A 15,970-nucleotide genomic window follows, 5' to 3' on the forward strand; every position below is an offset into this window, starting at 1 on the left:
TTTGTACTGGGTTGCTTTTACAAGAAACTATGAACATGTTGGTGCTCTTCTTTAGGTATCTTGGTTGACTATGGGGTGAGGAGCACTGAATGTTAATGAAATATCTTGCGATTGTACACGTTGGGGGAGGGGGTGGGGGACATAAGAAGAGGCAAAAGAGAGATACTTGTTTTATGAAATAAAATTTTTTTATCTTACAAAGTTGCTCCTTTCATTTGCAAGAGGGGAATATTTATCTTTTCTAACGTGCATGTTTAAAAAAAGTTTAAGCTCTTCAGTATTTTCGATGTATGAAGCGATTTTGTTTCCTGTTTATAATTGCTTTCGTTGAAAACGACTGTAGTCTTATGACTGGCAACAGATGGACATTTAGACATGTAAATTAAATCACATTTCCAGTGACGATGTCAAACGAAAATAAATAAATAAATAAAAGAAACGAGTTAATTATAAGGGGGTTGGGGTAAGTTTCGATAACAAAATAGATCAAGTAAATATAGTTACTTGAATGTAAAATTTTCGAAGCTTGCAATGGGGCTAAGCTTCTGCTCATATTGATCTACGTTTGTTTCGACAGGATTCAGTAGTACAGAACTATGACCTTCATTTGTAGTTTTACGATAGTAAGAAAATCTTTCTTCTAAATAAAACTGCAGAATCCAAAACAATACCAAACAGTTTGTCCAAAAATAAGAGACTTATAGTGATAAGCACGCCCAGGCGTTTCTGCCTGCAACAGACCTGACGTTCGCCGTGCCTAACTGACGTGACGGCAGCAACAAGCGCCGAGGCCTTCGTCTGAGTCCGTGTTGGCAGTAGGCGATGCCGTACTGTGAGCGAAGGCACTCGCATTTGTCGTCTGTTGCCATTGCCCATTAACTCCATATTTTGCCGCACTGTCCTAAAGCATACGTTCGTCGTCGCCTCACATTGGCTCCTGCGATTATTTCGGGCAGCTTCGCCGTCTGTTACCAGTGACAACTCTACGCGAACGACGCTGCTCTCGGTCATTAAGTGAAGGCCGTCGACACTGCGTTGTCCGTGGTGAGAGATAACACTTGAAATTTGGTATTCTCGGCAGATTCTTGACGCTCTGGATCTCAGGTACTGAATCCCCAAACGATTTCCGAATGCTATATCCCGTGCGTCCAGCTGCAACTACCATTCCCCGTGCAAAATCTGTTACATTACTGGCCATTAAAATTGCTACATCACGAAAAAAACGTGCTACAGATGCGAAATTTAACCGACAGGAAGAAGATGCTGTGATATGCAAATGATTAGCTTTTCAGAGCATTCACACAAGGGTGACGCCGGTGGCGACACCTACAACGTGCTGACATGAGGAAAGTTTCCAACCGATTTCCCATACACAGACAGGAGTTGACTGGCGTTGCCTGGTGAAACGTTGTTGTGATGCCTCGTGTAAGGAGGAGAAATACGTACCATCACGTTTCCGACTTTGATAAATGTCGGATTGTAGCCTATCGCGATTGCGGTTTGTCGTATCGCGACATTGCTGCTCGCGTTGGTCGAGATCCAATGGCTGTTAGCAGAATATGGAATCGGTGGGTTCAGGAGGGTAATACGGAACGCCGTGCTGGATCCCAACGGCTTCGTATCACTAGCAGTCGAGATGACAGGCATCTTATCCGCATGGCTGTAAAGAATCGTGCGGCCACGTCTCGATCCCCGAGTCAACAGATGGGGACGTTTGCAAGACGACAACCACCTGCATGAACAGTTCGACGATGTTTGCAGCAGCATGGACCATCAGCTCGGATACCACGCTGCGGTTACCCTTGGGGCTGCATCACAGGAGCGCCTGCGATGGTGTACTCAACGACGAACCTGGGTGCACGAATGGCAAAACGCCATTTTTCGGATGAATCCAGGTTCTGTTTACAGCATCATGATGGTCGCATCCGTGTTTCGCGACATCGCGGTGAACGCATATTGAAAGCATGTATTCGTCATCGCCATATTGGTGCATCACCCGGTGTGATAGTATGGGGTGCCATTGGTTACACGTCTCGGTCATCTATTGCTCGCATTGACGGCACTTTGAACACTGGACGTTACAGTTCAGATGTGTTACGACCCGTAGCTCTACTCTTCATTCGATCCCTGCGAAACCCTACATTTCAGCAGGATAATGCATGACCGCATGTTGCCGGTCCTGTACGGGCCTTTCTGCATACAGAAAATGTTCGACTGCTGCCCTGGCCAGCACATTCTCCAGATCTCTCACCAATTGAAAACGTCTGGTCAATGGTGGCCGAGCAACTGGCTCGTCACAATACGCCAGTCACTACTCTTGTTGAACAGTGGTATCGTGTTGAAGTTGGATGGGCAGCTGTACCTGTACACGCCATCCAAGCTCTTTTTGACTCGATGCCCGGGCGTATTAAGGCCGTTATTACGGCCAGAGGTGGTTGTTCTGGGTACTGATTTCTCAGGATCTATGCACCCAAATTGCGTGAAAATGTAATCACATGTCAGTTCTAGTATAATATATTTGTCCAATGAATATCCGTTTATCATCTGCATTTCATCTTGGTGTAACAATTTTAATGGCCAGTAACGTAATTCGCGTCGTGCAGTCGTAACCGCGTCGGAAACCTTTTCACACGAATCACCCGAGTACAAATGACAGGTCCGCCAACCCACTGCCCTTTTACACCTTACGCACCTTACGATACCACCACCATTTGTAAACGTGCTTCTCGTTACACCACGCCTTTTGTCGCCTCAGTGTATTTGTTCGTGTCTGCCTTACCGCCTTTTATAAGCCGTGCGTGCATCGAAGCACATTTCCAGTCCCGTCGCACCGTTCCACCCTCCCGGATTTTTATGATCACGCGCGTGTATTGTGCAGGCGTCGGGTTCGGACTCTGTATGTTTTTCTCTTTGCCTGACTCGGCACGCCCAGCTACTGAAGCGCCGCCATTGGGAGAGGCCGAGCCTTTTATCTGCCCGTCCGTCTTACGTAAGACGGGTCACGACCGTGGCTGCTGTATTTTTGCGATAACAAACTGACAAAACGGGCGGTGTGAGCCGCCGCTCAGATTACTGTCTCTGTGCTCACAAAGTGCCGGGTTCCAGTCCGTGTACAGGCGACCCAGGTGGATCCCGCCTTGTATCCTGGTCCGTACTCTGTGATCTTCCGTAAAACGCGTGGGGAAAGCTACCTTTTGTTCTGCCACTTAAGGTGCAAAATGAAGATAACACGGACGCTAGTGAACCCGACATGGCTTCGCAATGTTCTTCTTTTCCGTACATAAAAGGCAATATCCTGATTGACTGACTCACTGGCTGATGATAGCCACTGTGCGTCTGGTCCCGGCGGAGGTTCGAGTCCTCTCTCGGGCATGAGTGTGCGTTTGTCCTGAGGATGATTTAGGTTAAGTAGTGTGTAAGATTAGGGACTGATGACCTTAGCAGTTAAGTCCCATACGATTTCACACACATTTGAACATTTTTATCATCGCCCAGCCTAGACCGCTAAGGATAGATGCTTGAAATTTGGAGAAGGCGTAGATCTTATACAGGAGGTGTCGTTTAAGAAGCGATTTTTCGGAATTTCAATCCTTAGGGCGTGAAACAGGGAATGAAGCGTTTTTTTTAAAAAAGCTCGCTACTGAGACGATTTTAAAGCTAGACCTACGAAAATTGGTATTTGGTTTCTCGGTCAGAAATAAAGAAATACGCGTTGCAGCATTTTTGGAAATTTAATGTTATGCGAGTGAAATGATAGGTGAAAGCTCTTTCTTTTTAATAAATCATTATTATAGAACTACTAATGTGTTTTAAAAGCTACATCTGTGAACGCTGGTATTTGACTTTTCTGTTGCAACCAAAAAAATACGTGTTTGAGTGGTTTTTGGAAACTGAGACCCCACGTGGGTGAAATAGGGGATGAGATTTTTTATGAAAATATTTTATTATGAAAGCATTTGTAAAGCTAAATTATGAAAATTTAAATTTGGCATCACAACTACAAGTAAAAAAAATTATGTGTTTCACTGTTTTTTGAAATTGAATCCTTGTGGGAGTGAAACGGGGATGAAAGTTCTTTTGGAAGTATTTCACTTGTTGTGGAAAAGTCTCCACAAGAGCGTAAAAAACATGATTAACAAAAACTTTGCACTCTAGCTACCAGAATCTCTTTTTGGTCAGAAGTACATTTCGAAAAGATCGCGCTTCTATTGCCTTAATCAGCGTGAAAAGCTTATTTGTTGCAGTTTGTGAACAACATAAAAATTCATTTAAATACAAGCAAAATAACCTCTGCACGCCATACAGTTCATGCGACACAAGCAGCGGACCCTAAGCTTGTTGTTAGCTGGACGAACTTCCTAATTCCTTCTCCCCCTCTAACTGTCCACTCAGCTCTGCCCCCTCTCTCTATCCATCATCTCCTCCTCCTGTTTCTCTTCTCTGCGTCTACCTCTTCCTCCTCCTCCTCCTCTCTCTCCCTCTTCCTCTCTCTCTTTCTCTCTCCCTCCCCATATCCTCCTCCTCCTCCTCCTCCTCTCTGTCCACCTCCTCTTACCCACTCTCTCCGACCTTGAGTCTTGTTCCTTGGTATTGCAAACGAGACCTTGATTCAGTACTGTAGTCGCTTAAAATGAATGGGTAAATTCGTTGGGATCATTGGAACAAAGAGTACGATAAAGACCTTTCCAGCTGCTGGATCTGTGTGGATAGAGGTTTCAGTGGTAGTATTCCTCATAGTTTTGATCTGCGAGTGGATAGGATTACAAGGTTCCGAACGATTCAGATTCCGTAATAATATTTCAATCATAAGCTCCATTAATTCAACTTTCATCTTTGCTTTTCAAGCAGACTGCAAGGAGCAAAACGAAAGAGCACATTGTTTTCTACGCCAGTTTTGCGTAAAATTATATATAACGAAAAAAATGTAGTGGGAGAAACAGTTAGTCTAATCGTTTAAATTCGTTTCTTTTGTAGTTAAAACTCACTGTGAGAAAGAATACGAACCAGCACATTTTCACAGCACACCATTTTCTTTCTCACAATCGGTTTTAAAAGAAAGCCTGTAGGTTATAGATTAAAAAATATCAATTTCCGAAAGTTTGTACGAAAACATTGTTAGCCAAAATTTCCAAAAGTTTGTGACCGATAGCCTTTAAATTATTACACGATACTCTAATAAATATTCATATGTATACAGACTTTATACATATAAAGGTGTCAGGCAAGTCCAACACCTTCCATGAAAACCCTGACATGATAGCAAATCCGGCAATAGGTCACATAGCTCCGAATAAATCCTGACATTAAATTAAGCAAATCAATACAATCAATGAGTGAGCAAATGGAATACCACAGACTAACACAAGAATGCCTAAATGCGTGTCATTCTTCCCACCGTGAAACAGACCCAGTTCCGAGGAAGAAACGAGAACAGAAGCCGAGAGCAGAGCCGTGTAGGCTAGAAGGCCCTACGATAAGGGACGGACACCCATAACGCCGGCCGACCGCCAAGACCACCCACCAGCCCATGTTAAAAGATAGAGCCCTCCAGAAGAACAGTATAGATCTTACGATAATACTAAAAGGGCCACGCCAGCTGCAAGTTTTAGCGTGAGACTATATGCGTCTCTGTTAAGTAGGAAACATTAAAAACATTGCCCCACCACGAAAAGTATGTTTCTCATTGGATAGACAGAATTTTTGTAGGTAGAGCTTAAGGTTAACATTGAGACGCTGATTGGTCAGTTGAAAACACAGCCAGATACCTTTTTCTTAAACCAACTTCGGTAAACAGTAGCAAGGATAAGTTCGAGAGAGATGCTACCGAGACGGCGAGGTGTGTGGAGCTGCGCTGCCAGCCGCCCCCTGACACTGACTAAACAACAACAAGGTAATGAACGCACGCGATGCCGCATAAGAGCGCATAAGGCTTCACTCAGAACTGCAGAAGTCTCATCTGTTACATCCCCTTTTTACGTAATACTAGTGTCGATCGTCAATTAAACTTCGTGGTATTCACATTTGCTACTTGAAGTTAAAATGTGAAACGCGATTATTTTTCTGTTATATAATTATTGAGACGCCACATCAGCCACTGTAATTTACGACAAGTTAAATAACTAATTAAAGATAATTGAGCGTCACTGTAGACCATTTTTGATAGTTTTCTCTTTTATGAAACTTAATTTGAACCTAGATTATAGATGTGATATGGCATAGGTCATCCTTTGATCCATTATAGAATTTGGAAACTCATTCAGGGAATATTCGTTCACATTTTTGTTGAACGAAGTTGGTTTTTATCATCCTGTATTAACATATTTCCTTTTATCAATAGTGCAATTTATAAACAATGTTTTGTGAGTAGAATAAAATTTCCAATGGTAAACTTAACTCCTTTTTCGACGTTATTTTACCAGCTAACTAAAAATAGGAAAGCTTTGAACCCCTTCCACTAAATTTAGTTAGTATTAAGATTCTCTTACAGGGAGTGCAGTGGAGCTGACGCTGAAATCATTAAGTGTGTGTGTGTGTGAAATCTTATGGGATTAACTGCTAAAGTCATCAGTCCCTAAGCTTACACACTATTTAACCTAAATTATCCTAAGGACAAACACACACACTCATGCCAGAGGGAGGACTAGAACCTCCGTCAGGACCAGCCCCACAGTCCATGACTGCAGCGCCCTAGACCGCTCGGCTAATCCCACGTGGCTGAAATCATTAAGTATTTGATTATATTATCGCTTGTCTCACTGAACTCTACATGTCATGTGTGATCTGGCGTCTCCTTACCAGCAACAGGTCCCATGTTCAAACTAGTCAATTCCCTAAAAAACACGCTCAGAGCGTCGTTGCACGAAAGCGATAGGGAGACACGACTTAGAACAGACACCATGCAGAAAATATATATATATATATATATATATATATATAAATTTTTCATGATTACTGAAAGTTCGGACGGACAAAGAATATATATATATATATATATATATATATATATATATATATATATATATATATATATATATATGCTTGATTTTTTTTTAAAAAAAGATATTCTGTTACTGTGACCTTCCAGGGGGTGTTTTTTCGAAATTGAAACGTCTTGAAACGTTATTTTAACGCTTTTTTTCGGCAGAGACCCCGGCATGTATCGCCATAAAGGAACATAGACTGCTACTTACCGTTATGAAGACGCGTCATGTTGCACACAGGCGGGGTAGCCGCGCTGTCCAGTGCGGTTTTGTCCTTAGCGTAAATTAGTTTAAGTTAGATTAAGTAGTGTGTAAGCTTAGGGACCGGTGACCTCAGCAGTCTGGTCCCATGGGAACTTACCACACATTTTTGTAGCATCTCGGCCCGCCAAACTTGGCGTTTGCACCGCGATGCTGAAGTCATCGTCCTTCATTTCGTGATTATATTCGAGTGACAGCTGTTCCTTGGTTGCTTTAGTCGGATACGTCGCTGATGTTCCTCGCATATCTCTTCTCCTCAGATTTTTATTTTCCAGTGGGAACCGATCCCCATTTTTTTTTTTTTTTGTTGCAGATTCGGATTCTACGCCAAAAATTACCTAGGTTTTATCTGAAACAAATTTTTTTTTCATTCGTCGTAGACGGCGCGCTAATCCGCGCGAAACGAAGAGAGGACGGAAGAAGACACCGGAACCTGTTGGCCCATTGGAGAGATTCGAGGGGACTCGTGGAACTGAAGCTTCCTGATCTGGAGTCTTGCCAAAATCAACGCACAAAGGAACGGGAAACTACAGTATGCTAAATGTAGCGTATTTGGGAGGCTTTTAAACGTCTGAACGTAAAATTTTTCCTACAAAAACAAATTTGTAAAGCTAATTTAAATTCATAAGGATAATATCAACTGGTCAGAACATGAAAGTTTACATTTTTTATCGAAAATATAAAGTAGAAGAGCTAAGTCGATTCGTAATTGCAAAAACCGGAAAAAAATTAATTTTTACGATTACAGCGCTATTACCGCGAATGGAAAAATGTCTTTCGTAAACCCTAGGTATTTTTGGCTTAGAATCCGAAATTGCAATAAAAATGGAGGGTTCCTAATAGAAAGTTGATCCCCACATGTGGTGGATGGGTGGGGGGGGGGGGGGGGCGGGGGGCTCAGTTTTAGGACCGCCGGACGCCCCCGTGAAAGTAGCTTTTCATCTGTAATATTTTTTTTTTTTCGTGCGATGCTTATTTTTCGAAATGTTTATTTGTTCCAAGTTAAAAGAAACACCGTGTATGTATACACTGTTCGTATGTGATCTACATGTAACAGGCACATCGCTCCCGCACGAGGTGTCCGTAAAGGTTTTTATCCTTAACTTCCTGAAGGTTAACATTCACGGTTGTTTCGACTGCTTCGTATGCAACACGTTGACGGTGGAATCCGATTTGCAACACAATTTCATCATATTCCTAGTGGAGGTAAGTTTTCATAACTGTTAGCCTTGACCACGTCCTTGTATAAACAATTACATTATTTTTGTTTATGTTATGTTTACAAGAATGTTTCTGCTGATATTTGTAAGTTCTTGATGGGCGATTACACTCTAACCGATTTAGCTGACATGCATCTCATTTATGGGAATGCAAAGTGTGACGGTCGAGCATCAAGGCATCTGTAATGCAGAACGATTTTCAGAATACGAGGTTATCAAATCACGTCACATTTCGAAGTCTTGATGGCCGGCTTCGTGAAACAGGATCCATCGGAGCAGGCCGACACGAAACAGGTAGATCTCGCAGTGTTTCAAGGTAGGAGGGATAAACTGCAGGGACTGGAAGGCTGCTTACAACTTGTACAGAACGACACGGCAGTTGTAAGAGTCGAGGGGCGTGAAAAAGAAGCAGTTGTTGAGAAGGGAGAGAGACAGGGTTGCAGCCTATTCCCGACGTTGTTCTATCTGTACATTGAACAAGCAAGAAAGGATACCAAAGAAAAATTTGGAGTAAGAATAAAAGTTCAGGGAGGAGAAATAAAAACTCTGAGGATTTGACGATGTCATTGCTACTGTGTCTGAGACACCAAAGGACTTGGAAGAGGAGTTCAGAGGGATAAACAGTGTCTTGAAAGGAGGATATCGGATGAGCATCAAGAAAAGCGAAACAAGGATAATGGAATGTAGCAGAATTAAGTCAGGTGATGCTGAGGGAATTAGATTAGGAAACGACACAAAGTAGTAGATGAGTTTTGTTATTTGGGGGCAGCAAAGTAACTGCTGACGGCCTAAGTAGAGAGGATATAAATTGTAGACTGGTAATGAAAAGGAAAGCGTTTCTAAAGAAGAGAAATTTGTTACCGTCGAATACAGATTTAAGTATCAGGAAATTTTTTCTGAAATTGTTTGTACGGAATGTAGCCAAGTATGGAATTGAAACATGGACGACAAACATTTTGGACAAGAAGAGAATAGAGCCTTTTGAAATGTTGTGCTACAGAAGAATGCTGAAGATTAGATGGGTAGATCATGTAACTAATGAGGAGGTACCAAATAGAATCTACATCTACAACTGTATCTACATTTATACTCCGCAAGCCACCCAACGGTGTGTGGCGGAGGGCACTTTACGTGCCACTGTTATTACCTCCCTTTTCTGTTCCAGTCGCGTATGGTTCGCGGGAAGAACGACTGCCGGAAAGCCTCCGTGCGCGCTCGAATCTCTCTAATTTTACATTCGTGATCTCCTCGGGAGGTATAAGTAGGGGGAAGCAATATATTTGATACCTCATCCAGAAACGCACCCTCTCGAAACCTGGACAGCAAGCTACACCGCGATGCAGAGCGCCTCTCTTGCAGAGTCTGCCACTTGAGTTTGCTAAACATCTCTGTAACGCTATCACGCTTACCAAATAGCCCTGTGACGAAACGCGCCGCTCTTATTTGGATCTTCTATCTCCTCCGTCAACCCGATCTGGTACGGATCCCACACTGATGAGCAATACTCAAGTGTAGGTCGAACGAGTGTTTTGTAAGCCACCTCCTTTGTTGATGGACTACATTTTCTAAGGACTCTCCCAATCAATCTTAACCTGGTACCCGCCTTACCAACAATTAATTTTATATGATCATTCCACTTCGAATCGTTCCGTACGCATACTCCCAGATATATTACAGAAGTAACTGCTACCAGTGTTTGTTCCGCTATCATATAATCATACAATAAAGGATCTTTCTTTCTATGTATTCGCAATGCATTACATTTGTTTATGTTAAGGGTCAGTTGCCACTCCCTGCACCAAGTGCCTATCGCTGCAGATCTTCCTGCATTTTCTAATGCTGCAACTTCTCTGTATACTACAGCATCATCCGCGAAAAGCCGCACGGAACTTGCGACACTATCTACTAGGCCATTTATATATATTGTGAAAAGCAATGGTTCCATAACACTCCCTTGTCGCACGCCAGAGGTTTCTTTAACCTCTGTAGACGTCTCTCCATTGAGAACAACATGCTGTGTTCTGTTTGCTAAAAACTCTTCAGTCCAACCACACAGCTGGTCTGATATTCCGTACGCTCTTACTTTGTTTATCAGGCGATAGTGCGGATCTGTATCGAACGCCTTCCGGAAGTCAAGGAAAATGGCATCTACCTGGAAACCTGTATCTAATATTTTCTGGGTCTCATGAACAAATAAAGCGAGTTGGGTCTCACACTATCGCTGTTTCCGGAATCCATGTTCATTCCTACAGAGTAGATTGTGGGTTTCCAGAAATGACATGATACGCGAGCGAAAAAACGTGTTCTAAAATCCTACAACAGATCGATGTCAGAGATATAGGCCTATAGTTTTGCGCATCTGCTCGACGACCCTTCTTGAAGACTGGGACTACCTGTGCTCTTTTCCAATCATTTGGAACCTTCCGTTCCTCTAGAGACTTGTGGTACATGGGACTTGCGGTACACGGCTGTTAGAAGGTGGGCAAGTTCTTTCGCGTACTCTGTGTAGGATCGAATTGGTATCCCGAGAATAGAAGAGAAAAGAAATCTGTGGCACGACTTGGCTAGAGAGGGGATTGGTTGATTGGATACGTTCTGAGACATGAAGAGTTCACCAGTTTAGTATTGGAGGGAAGTGGGCGGATGAAGTGGACGATTAGAGTGGCTGTTTTGGCCACCCAGATGGCCCGACATGAGTCCCATGGAACATTTATGGCACATAATCGAGAGCTCAGTTCGTGCAGAACATCCTGCAGCGCCAAAATCGCAGTTACGGACGGCTATAGAGGTAGCATGAGTGAATATTTCTGCAGGGGGCTTGCAACGACTTCTCGAGTCCACGCAAGCTCGAGCTGCTGCACCAGGCAGTTATTTCAGCTTCTACGGATTGAACATTTGTGTTGCTATCTTTATTAGTAAACTGCTATACCGGAACCCGATACCAGTTGCCGGCTGCCTACTTAACACCTTCCAAGCACTCCGTCTTCAGGCCACGAGTGGCCTACCGGGACCCTCCGACCGCCGTGTCATCCTCAGTGGAGGATGTGGATAACAGGGGCGTGGGGCCAGCACACGCTACTATTCGGTCGAGTAGCTCCTCAATTGGCATCACGAGGCTGAGTGCACCCCGAAAAATGACAACAGCACATGGCGGCCTGGATGGTCAGCCATCCAAGTGCCGACCACGAGCGACAGCGCTTAACTTCGGTGATCTCACGGGAACCGGTGTAACCACTGCCCTAACACCTTCGAATGGCAGCAAAAATTATATTTCCAATATTTCGCTTGATTATAGACAGATTTTAAAAATTTAAGAAGCTGTCGTAATCTAGTCATTAGGAGGTAAAATCGTATATTAAAAATTTAGCCCAATAATATACGTGTTACAATTAAACATTGTGAGTTCGTCTTGAGGCAGGCTCAGTGAAGGCGCTTATATTCCCGAACTTGATTCATCCAGTATTTAACAATGAGCGCATTTAGCAATTTCCAACAAACTTCACGTATAACTTCAGTCATTTAAGAAACTTTTTCACACCGACATGCCCCCCTCCACTTCCTCCAGAAAATGTGGAAACAAAAGATCGTAGAGGGTGTAACAACCGTACCACAATAAAGGTCAGCATTTAATAACGATTGTGGTGTTGCTCACGCTGCTAAATACTGCATTTTCGGGCAACAACAAAGTTATTATGTGGCAGGTGTCATTAGAGCACAGCTAATAAAGTAATTTCTTGAAATAATGAATAAACTAGGCACTCATCTTTTCGCGTTTCCCACGCTGGTCTCGTTGAAAAATCATGGCTCAGTCGTCGAAAATCTAGGTGGTGATGATTCCAAGCTCGGATGCAAAGAGGCCTAGGTTTTATTCTGCTGTATTCAAAAGTTTTATAGATGTGTTTCACAAACCATTCTTGAAGATTAGACCTTTGAAAGTTAGCACAATGGTGATGTAAAAAATAATCAGCACTCCGAATTTAAGTTACACTTCTTTTTTATTACTTTTGCTGCAATATCACGTAACACACAAAACATCACTTCACAATAAAAAACATACTTGAAAACATCTTCCTCACTGTTAAAGTTCACATTTTATAAGCTGACTACAATATGCGTCTTTCCAACATGACGTCCAAGACTTGACCTTCTCAAGGTCCGACTCTATAACTAACTGCTTACGCGCCCAAAAATCAAGAGTTACAAGTACGTCAAAGATCATAGTGACAAAAGAAAGAATACACATAAGAATAATATCATTGTAACATAAACATATCGATGTATCAAAGTATCTCTAAATCAAATCTGAATGTTGTCTCAGAAACATGTTAACTACTTTACAGAAACACAGTAGAATATTGCTGGTATCAAGAGGTTCAGGTGGGCTGCCGTAATGGTTACGTCATTCAAGTACCATTACAAGGGAGACCAAGAGACGAACACAGTAAGCAGATTCAGAAGTTGCAGTAATTATTCGACGACGAAGAGGCTTGCAGAGGACAGTGTGTCATGAAGAGCTGCATCAGACCAGTCTTCCGACTGAAGACAAAAACAGCTGAAACAACAACAGCACATATATATATATATATATATATATATATATATATATATATATATATATATATGTTGAGAACAGCAAAGCTCACAATACTGTTCGCCCCGCCCTCAGGCTCGCGTTCAGAACTGCTCGGTTCTGTACCAACGTCAATTGTCCGGAAAGAGTGACACACAGCAGTGTGGGCAAATTTACTGCTCATCAGCTGGCCGATTTTCACGTCGCTTGTGGGTTCACTGAATGCAGCGCGAGAGCAGCAACAAGCGTCATACTGCTGTCGTGTGTTGTATATTTTGCGGAATTCGTATTATAGATCTTTTGACTGTTGCGAAGGTATTTTCAAAGAACCCAAGGTAATTGGGGCAGCAAAGCGAATGAATCGTAATTACGTTATTACTCTGTAACGAGCCATCTGACAACACGGCTGTCTTATACCAAAATACTCAGAAAATACCACTATATATATATATATATATATATATATATATATATATATATATAGTGGTGACACACAGCAGTGTGGGCAAATTTACTGCTCATCAGCTGGCCGATTTTCACGTCGCTTGTGGGTTCACTGAATGCAGCGCGAGAGCAGCAACAAGCGTCATACTGCTGTCGTGTGTTGTATATTTTGCGGAATTCGTATTATAGATCTTTTGACTGTTGCGAAGGTATTTTCAAAGAACCCAAGGTAATTGGGGCAGCAAAGCGAATGAATCGTAATTACGTTATTACTCTGTAACGAGCCATCTGACAACACGGCTGTCTTATATATATATATATATATATATATATATATATATATATATATATATATATAGTGGTATTTTCTGAGTATTTTGGTATAAGACAGCCGTGTTGTCAGATGGCTCGTTACAGAGTAATAACGTAATTACGATTCATTCGCTTTGCTGCCCCAATTACCTTGGGTTCTTTGAAAATACCTTCGCAACAGTCAAAAGATCTATAATACGAATTCCGCAAAATATACAACACACGACAGCAGTATGACGCTTGTTGCTGCTCTCGCGCTGCATTCAGTGAACCCACAAGCGACGTGAAAATCGGCCAGCTGATGAGCAGTAAATTTGCCCACACTGCTGTGTGTCACTCTTTCCGGACAATTGACGTTGGTACAGAACCGAGCAGTTCTGGACGCGAGCCTGAGGGCGAACAGTATTGTGAGCTTTGCTGTTCTCAACATCCAAGAACCGTGAGCGGATGCAAAAAGATTGTTTCGAGACAAGACGCACAACGCACACCATTGAGATGTGTGCCGCTGTTGCAGGCATTTTCAGTGCAATATACATTGACAGAAGTCGCGAAATGGCGATTTTCTCATTCACAGATGGCGGTAGTAGAGGTATAAGTTGGCAGTGCGTTAGCGGAGGTCTCATTTGTACTCTGGTGATTCCCGTGAAAAGATCACCGATGTGGTTACTGCCGCAAGACGAAAATTAACAGAATTTGAATGCGGAATGGTAGTTGGAACTAGATGCGTGGGACATTCCATTTCGGAAATCGTCAGGGAATTCAATAATCCGAGACACACAGCGTCAAGAGTGAGTCGAGAACAGCACATTTCAGAGGTCAGCTTTTACCGCGCATAACGCAGTTGTTGTCGGCCTTCACTTAACGACCGAGAGCAGCAACGCTTGCGAAGAGTTGTCAGTGCTGACAGACAAGCAACGCTGCTCGAAATAACTGCAGAAATCGATGTGGGACGTGCGAGGAACGTATACTTAGTGAGGCGAAATTTCACATTAATGGGCTGTGGCAGCAGACGAGCTAAGCGAGTAGCTTTGCTAACAGCACAACATCGCCTGCAGCGCCTCTCCTGGCCTCGTGACCATTTCGGTTGAACCCTAGACGGCTGGAAAACGGTGGCCTGGTCAGATGGGCCCCGGTATTAGCTCATGGCAGGGTTCGAATGTGGCGTAGACCCCACGGCACCACGGAGCCAGGTTGTCAACAAGCCACTGTGCAAGCTGGTGGTGGTTCCGTAATGGTGTGGGCTATGTTTACATGGAATGGGCTTGGTTATCTTGTTTAGCTGAAGCCATCATTGACTACTTGTAGACCATTTGCAGCCATTCGTGGACTTCATGTTCCCAAACAACTATGAAATTTTTATGGGTGACAGTGCGGTGTGTCACTGGGTCACAGTTGTTCGTGATTGATTTGAAGAACATTCTGGACAGTTAGAGCAAATCATTTGGCCACCAAGATCGGCTGACCAAAAACCTATGGAACATTTATGGGACGTAATGGAGAGGTCAGTTCGCCCACATAATCCTGTACCAGCAACACTTTTTAGCAGTTATGGACGGCTGTTGAGACAGCATGGTTCAGTGTTTCTGCAGGGACTTCAGTCCATGCCACACAGAGTTGCTGCAAAACTCTGGGCCAAATGACGTCCAACATGATCGGTGTAAATACAAAAATCAAGTGGGACGAAGAACTCAAACGAAACGTAGTTATACTGTATCGAGCTAGCGGAGACCACGAGTGGCCTAATGCGAAACTCTCAGAAAATACCCCCGGTCACCCTCCGCAATATTGTCTGTGTAACCAGGTCCGCTCTGCTGACAGACTTACGCGACTCGCGTGTGCTTCGAACCCGCGGCCCGGCAGTGAGCAGCGAGGCAGTGGCAGCTGTCAGGAGCCTTCCCCGCTGCCGCCGGCTGTTGACACGCGCACGTCCGCCAACTGACTGTGGACCATCTGGTAAACACTGTGCGAGCCGCTACACGCTTTATCAAGTCCAAGGCCAGGGGCGATATCTCTTCGCAGTCACAAACAAACTTCTCGTGACTCTACAGAATCCTCTCTCCCTCCCTCCCTCCCCCTCTCCTTCCCTCCATCTCTCTCTCTCTCTTTCTCTCTCTCTCTCTCTCTCTCCCCTAGCATTATCTCGTCGTACTGGCACAGCTGTCGTTCCCTTTTATTTTAAGCAG

The 15,970-nt window shown here is 43.4% G+C and overlaps 1 protein-coding gene across 1 annotated transcript in view; it reads right to left on the reverse strand.

The window, feature by feature from the left end:
• The window catches only part of LOC126424894 (uncharacterized), a 111,451-nt gene extending 95,717 nt beyond the window's left edge, over nucleotides 1-15,734 (reverse strand). Inside the window, exon 1 of the mRNA XM_050087728.1 lies at nucleotides 15,612-15,734. The gene's annotated coding sequence lies outside the window, so the exon portion shown is untranslated. The remainder of the gene's footprint in view (nucleotides 1-15,611) is intronic.
• Nucleotides 15,735-15,970: the final 236 nt, after the last annotated feature.

The sequence above is a fragment of the Schistocerca serialis genome, chromosome 10, assembly GCF_023864345.2.
Source record: "Schistocerca serialis cubense isolate TAMUIC-IGC-003099 chromosome 10, iqSchSeri2.2, whole genome shotgun sequence".
NCBI classification, from domain to species: Eukaryota; Metazoa; Arthropoda; class Insecta; order Orthoptera; family Acrididae; genus Schistocerca; species Schistocerca serialis.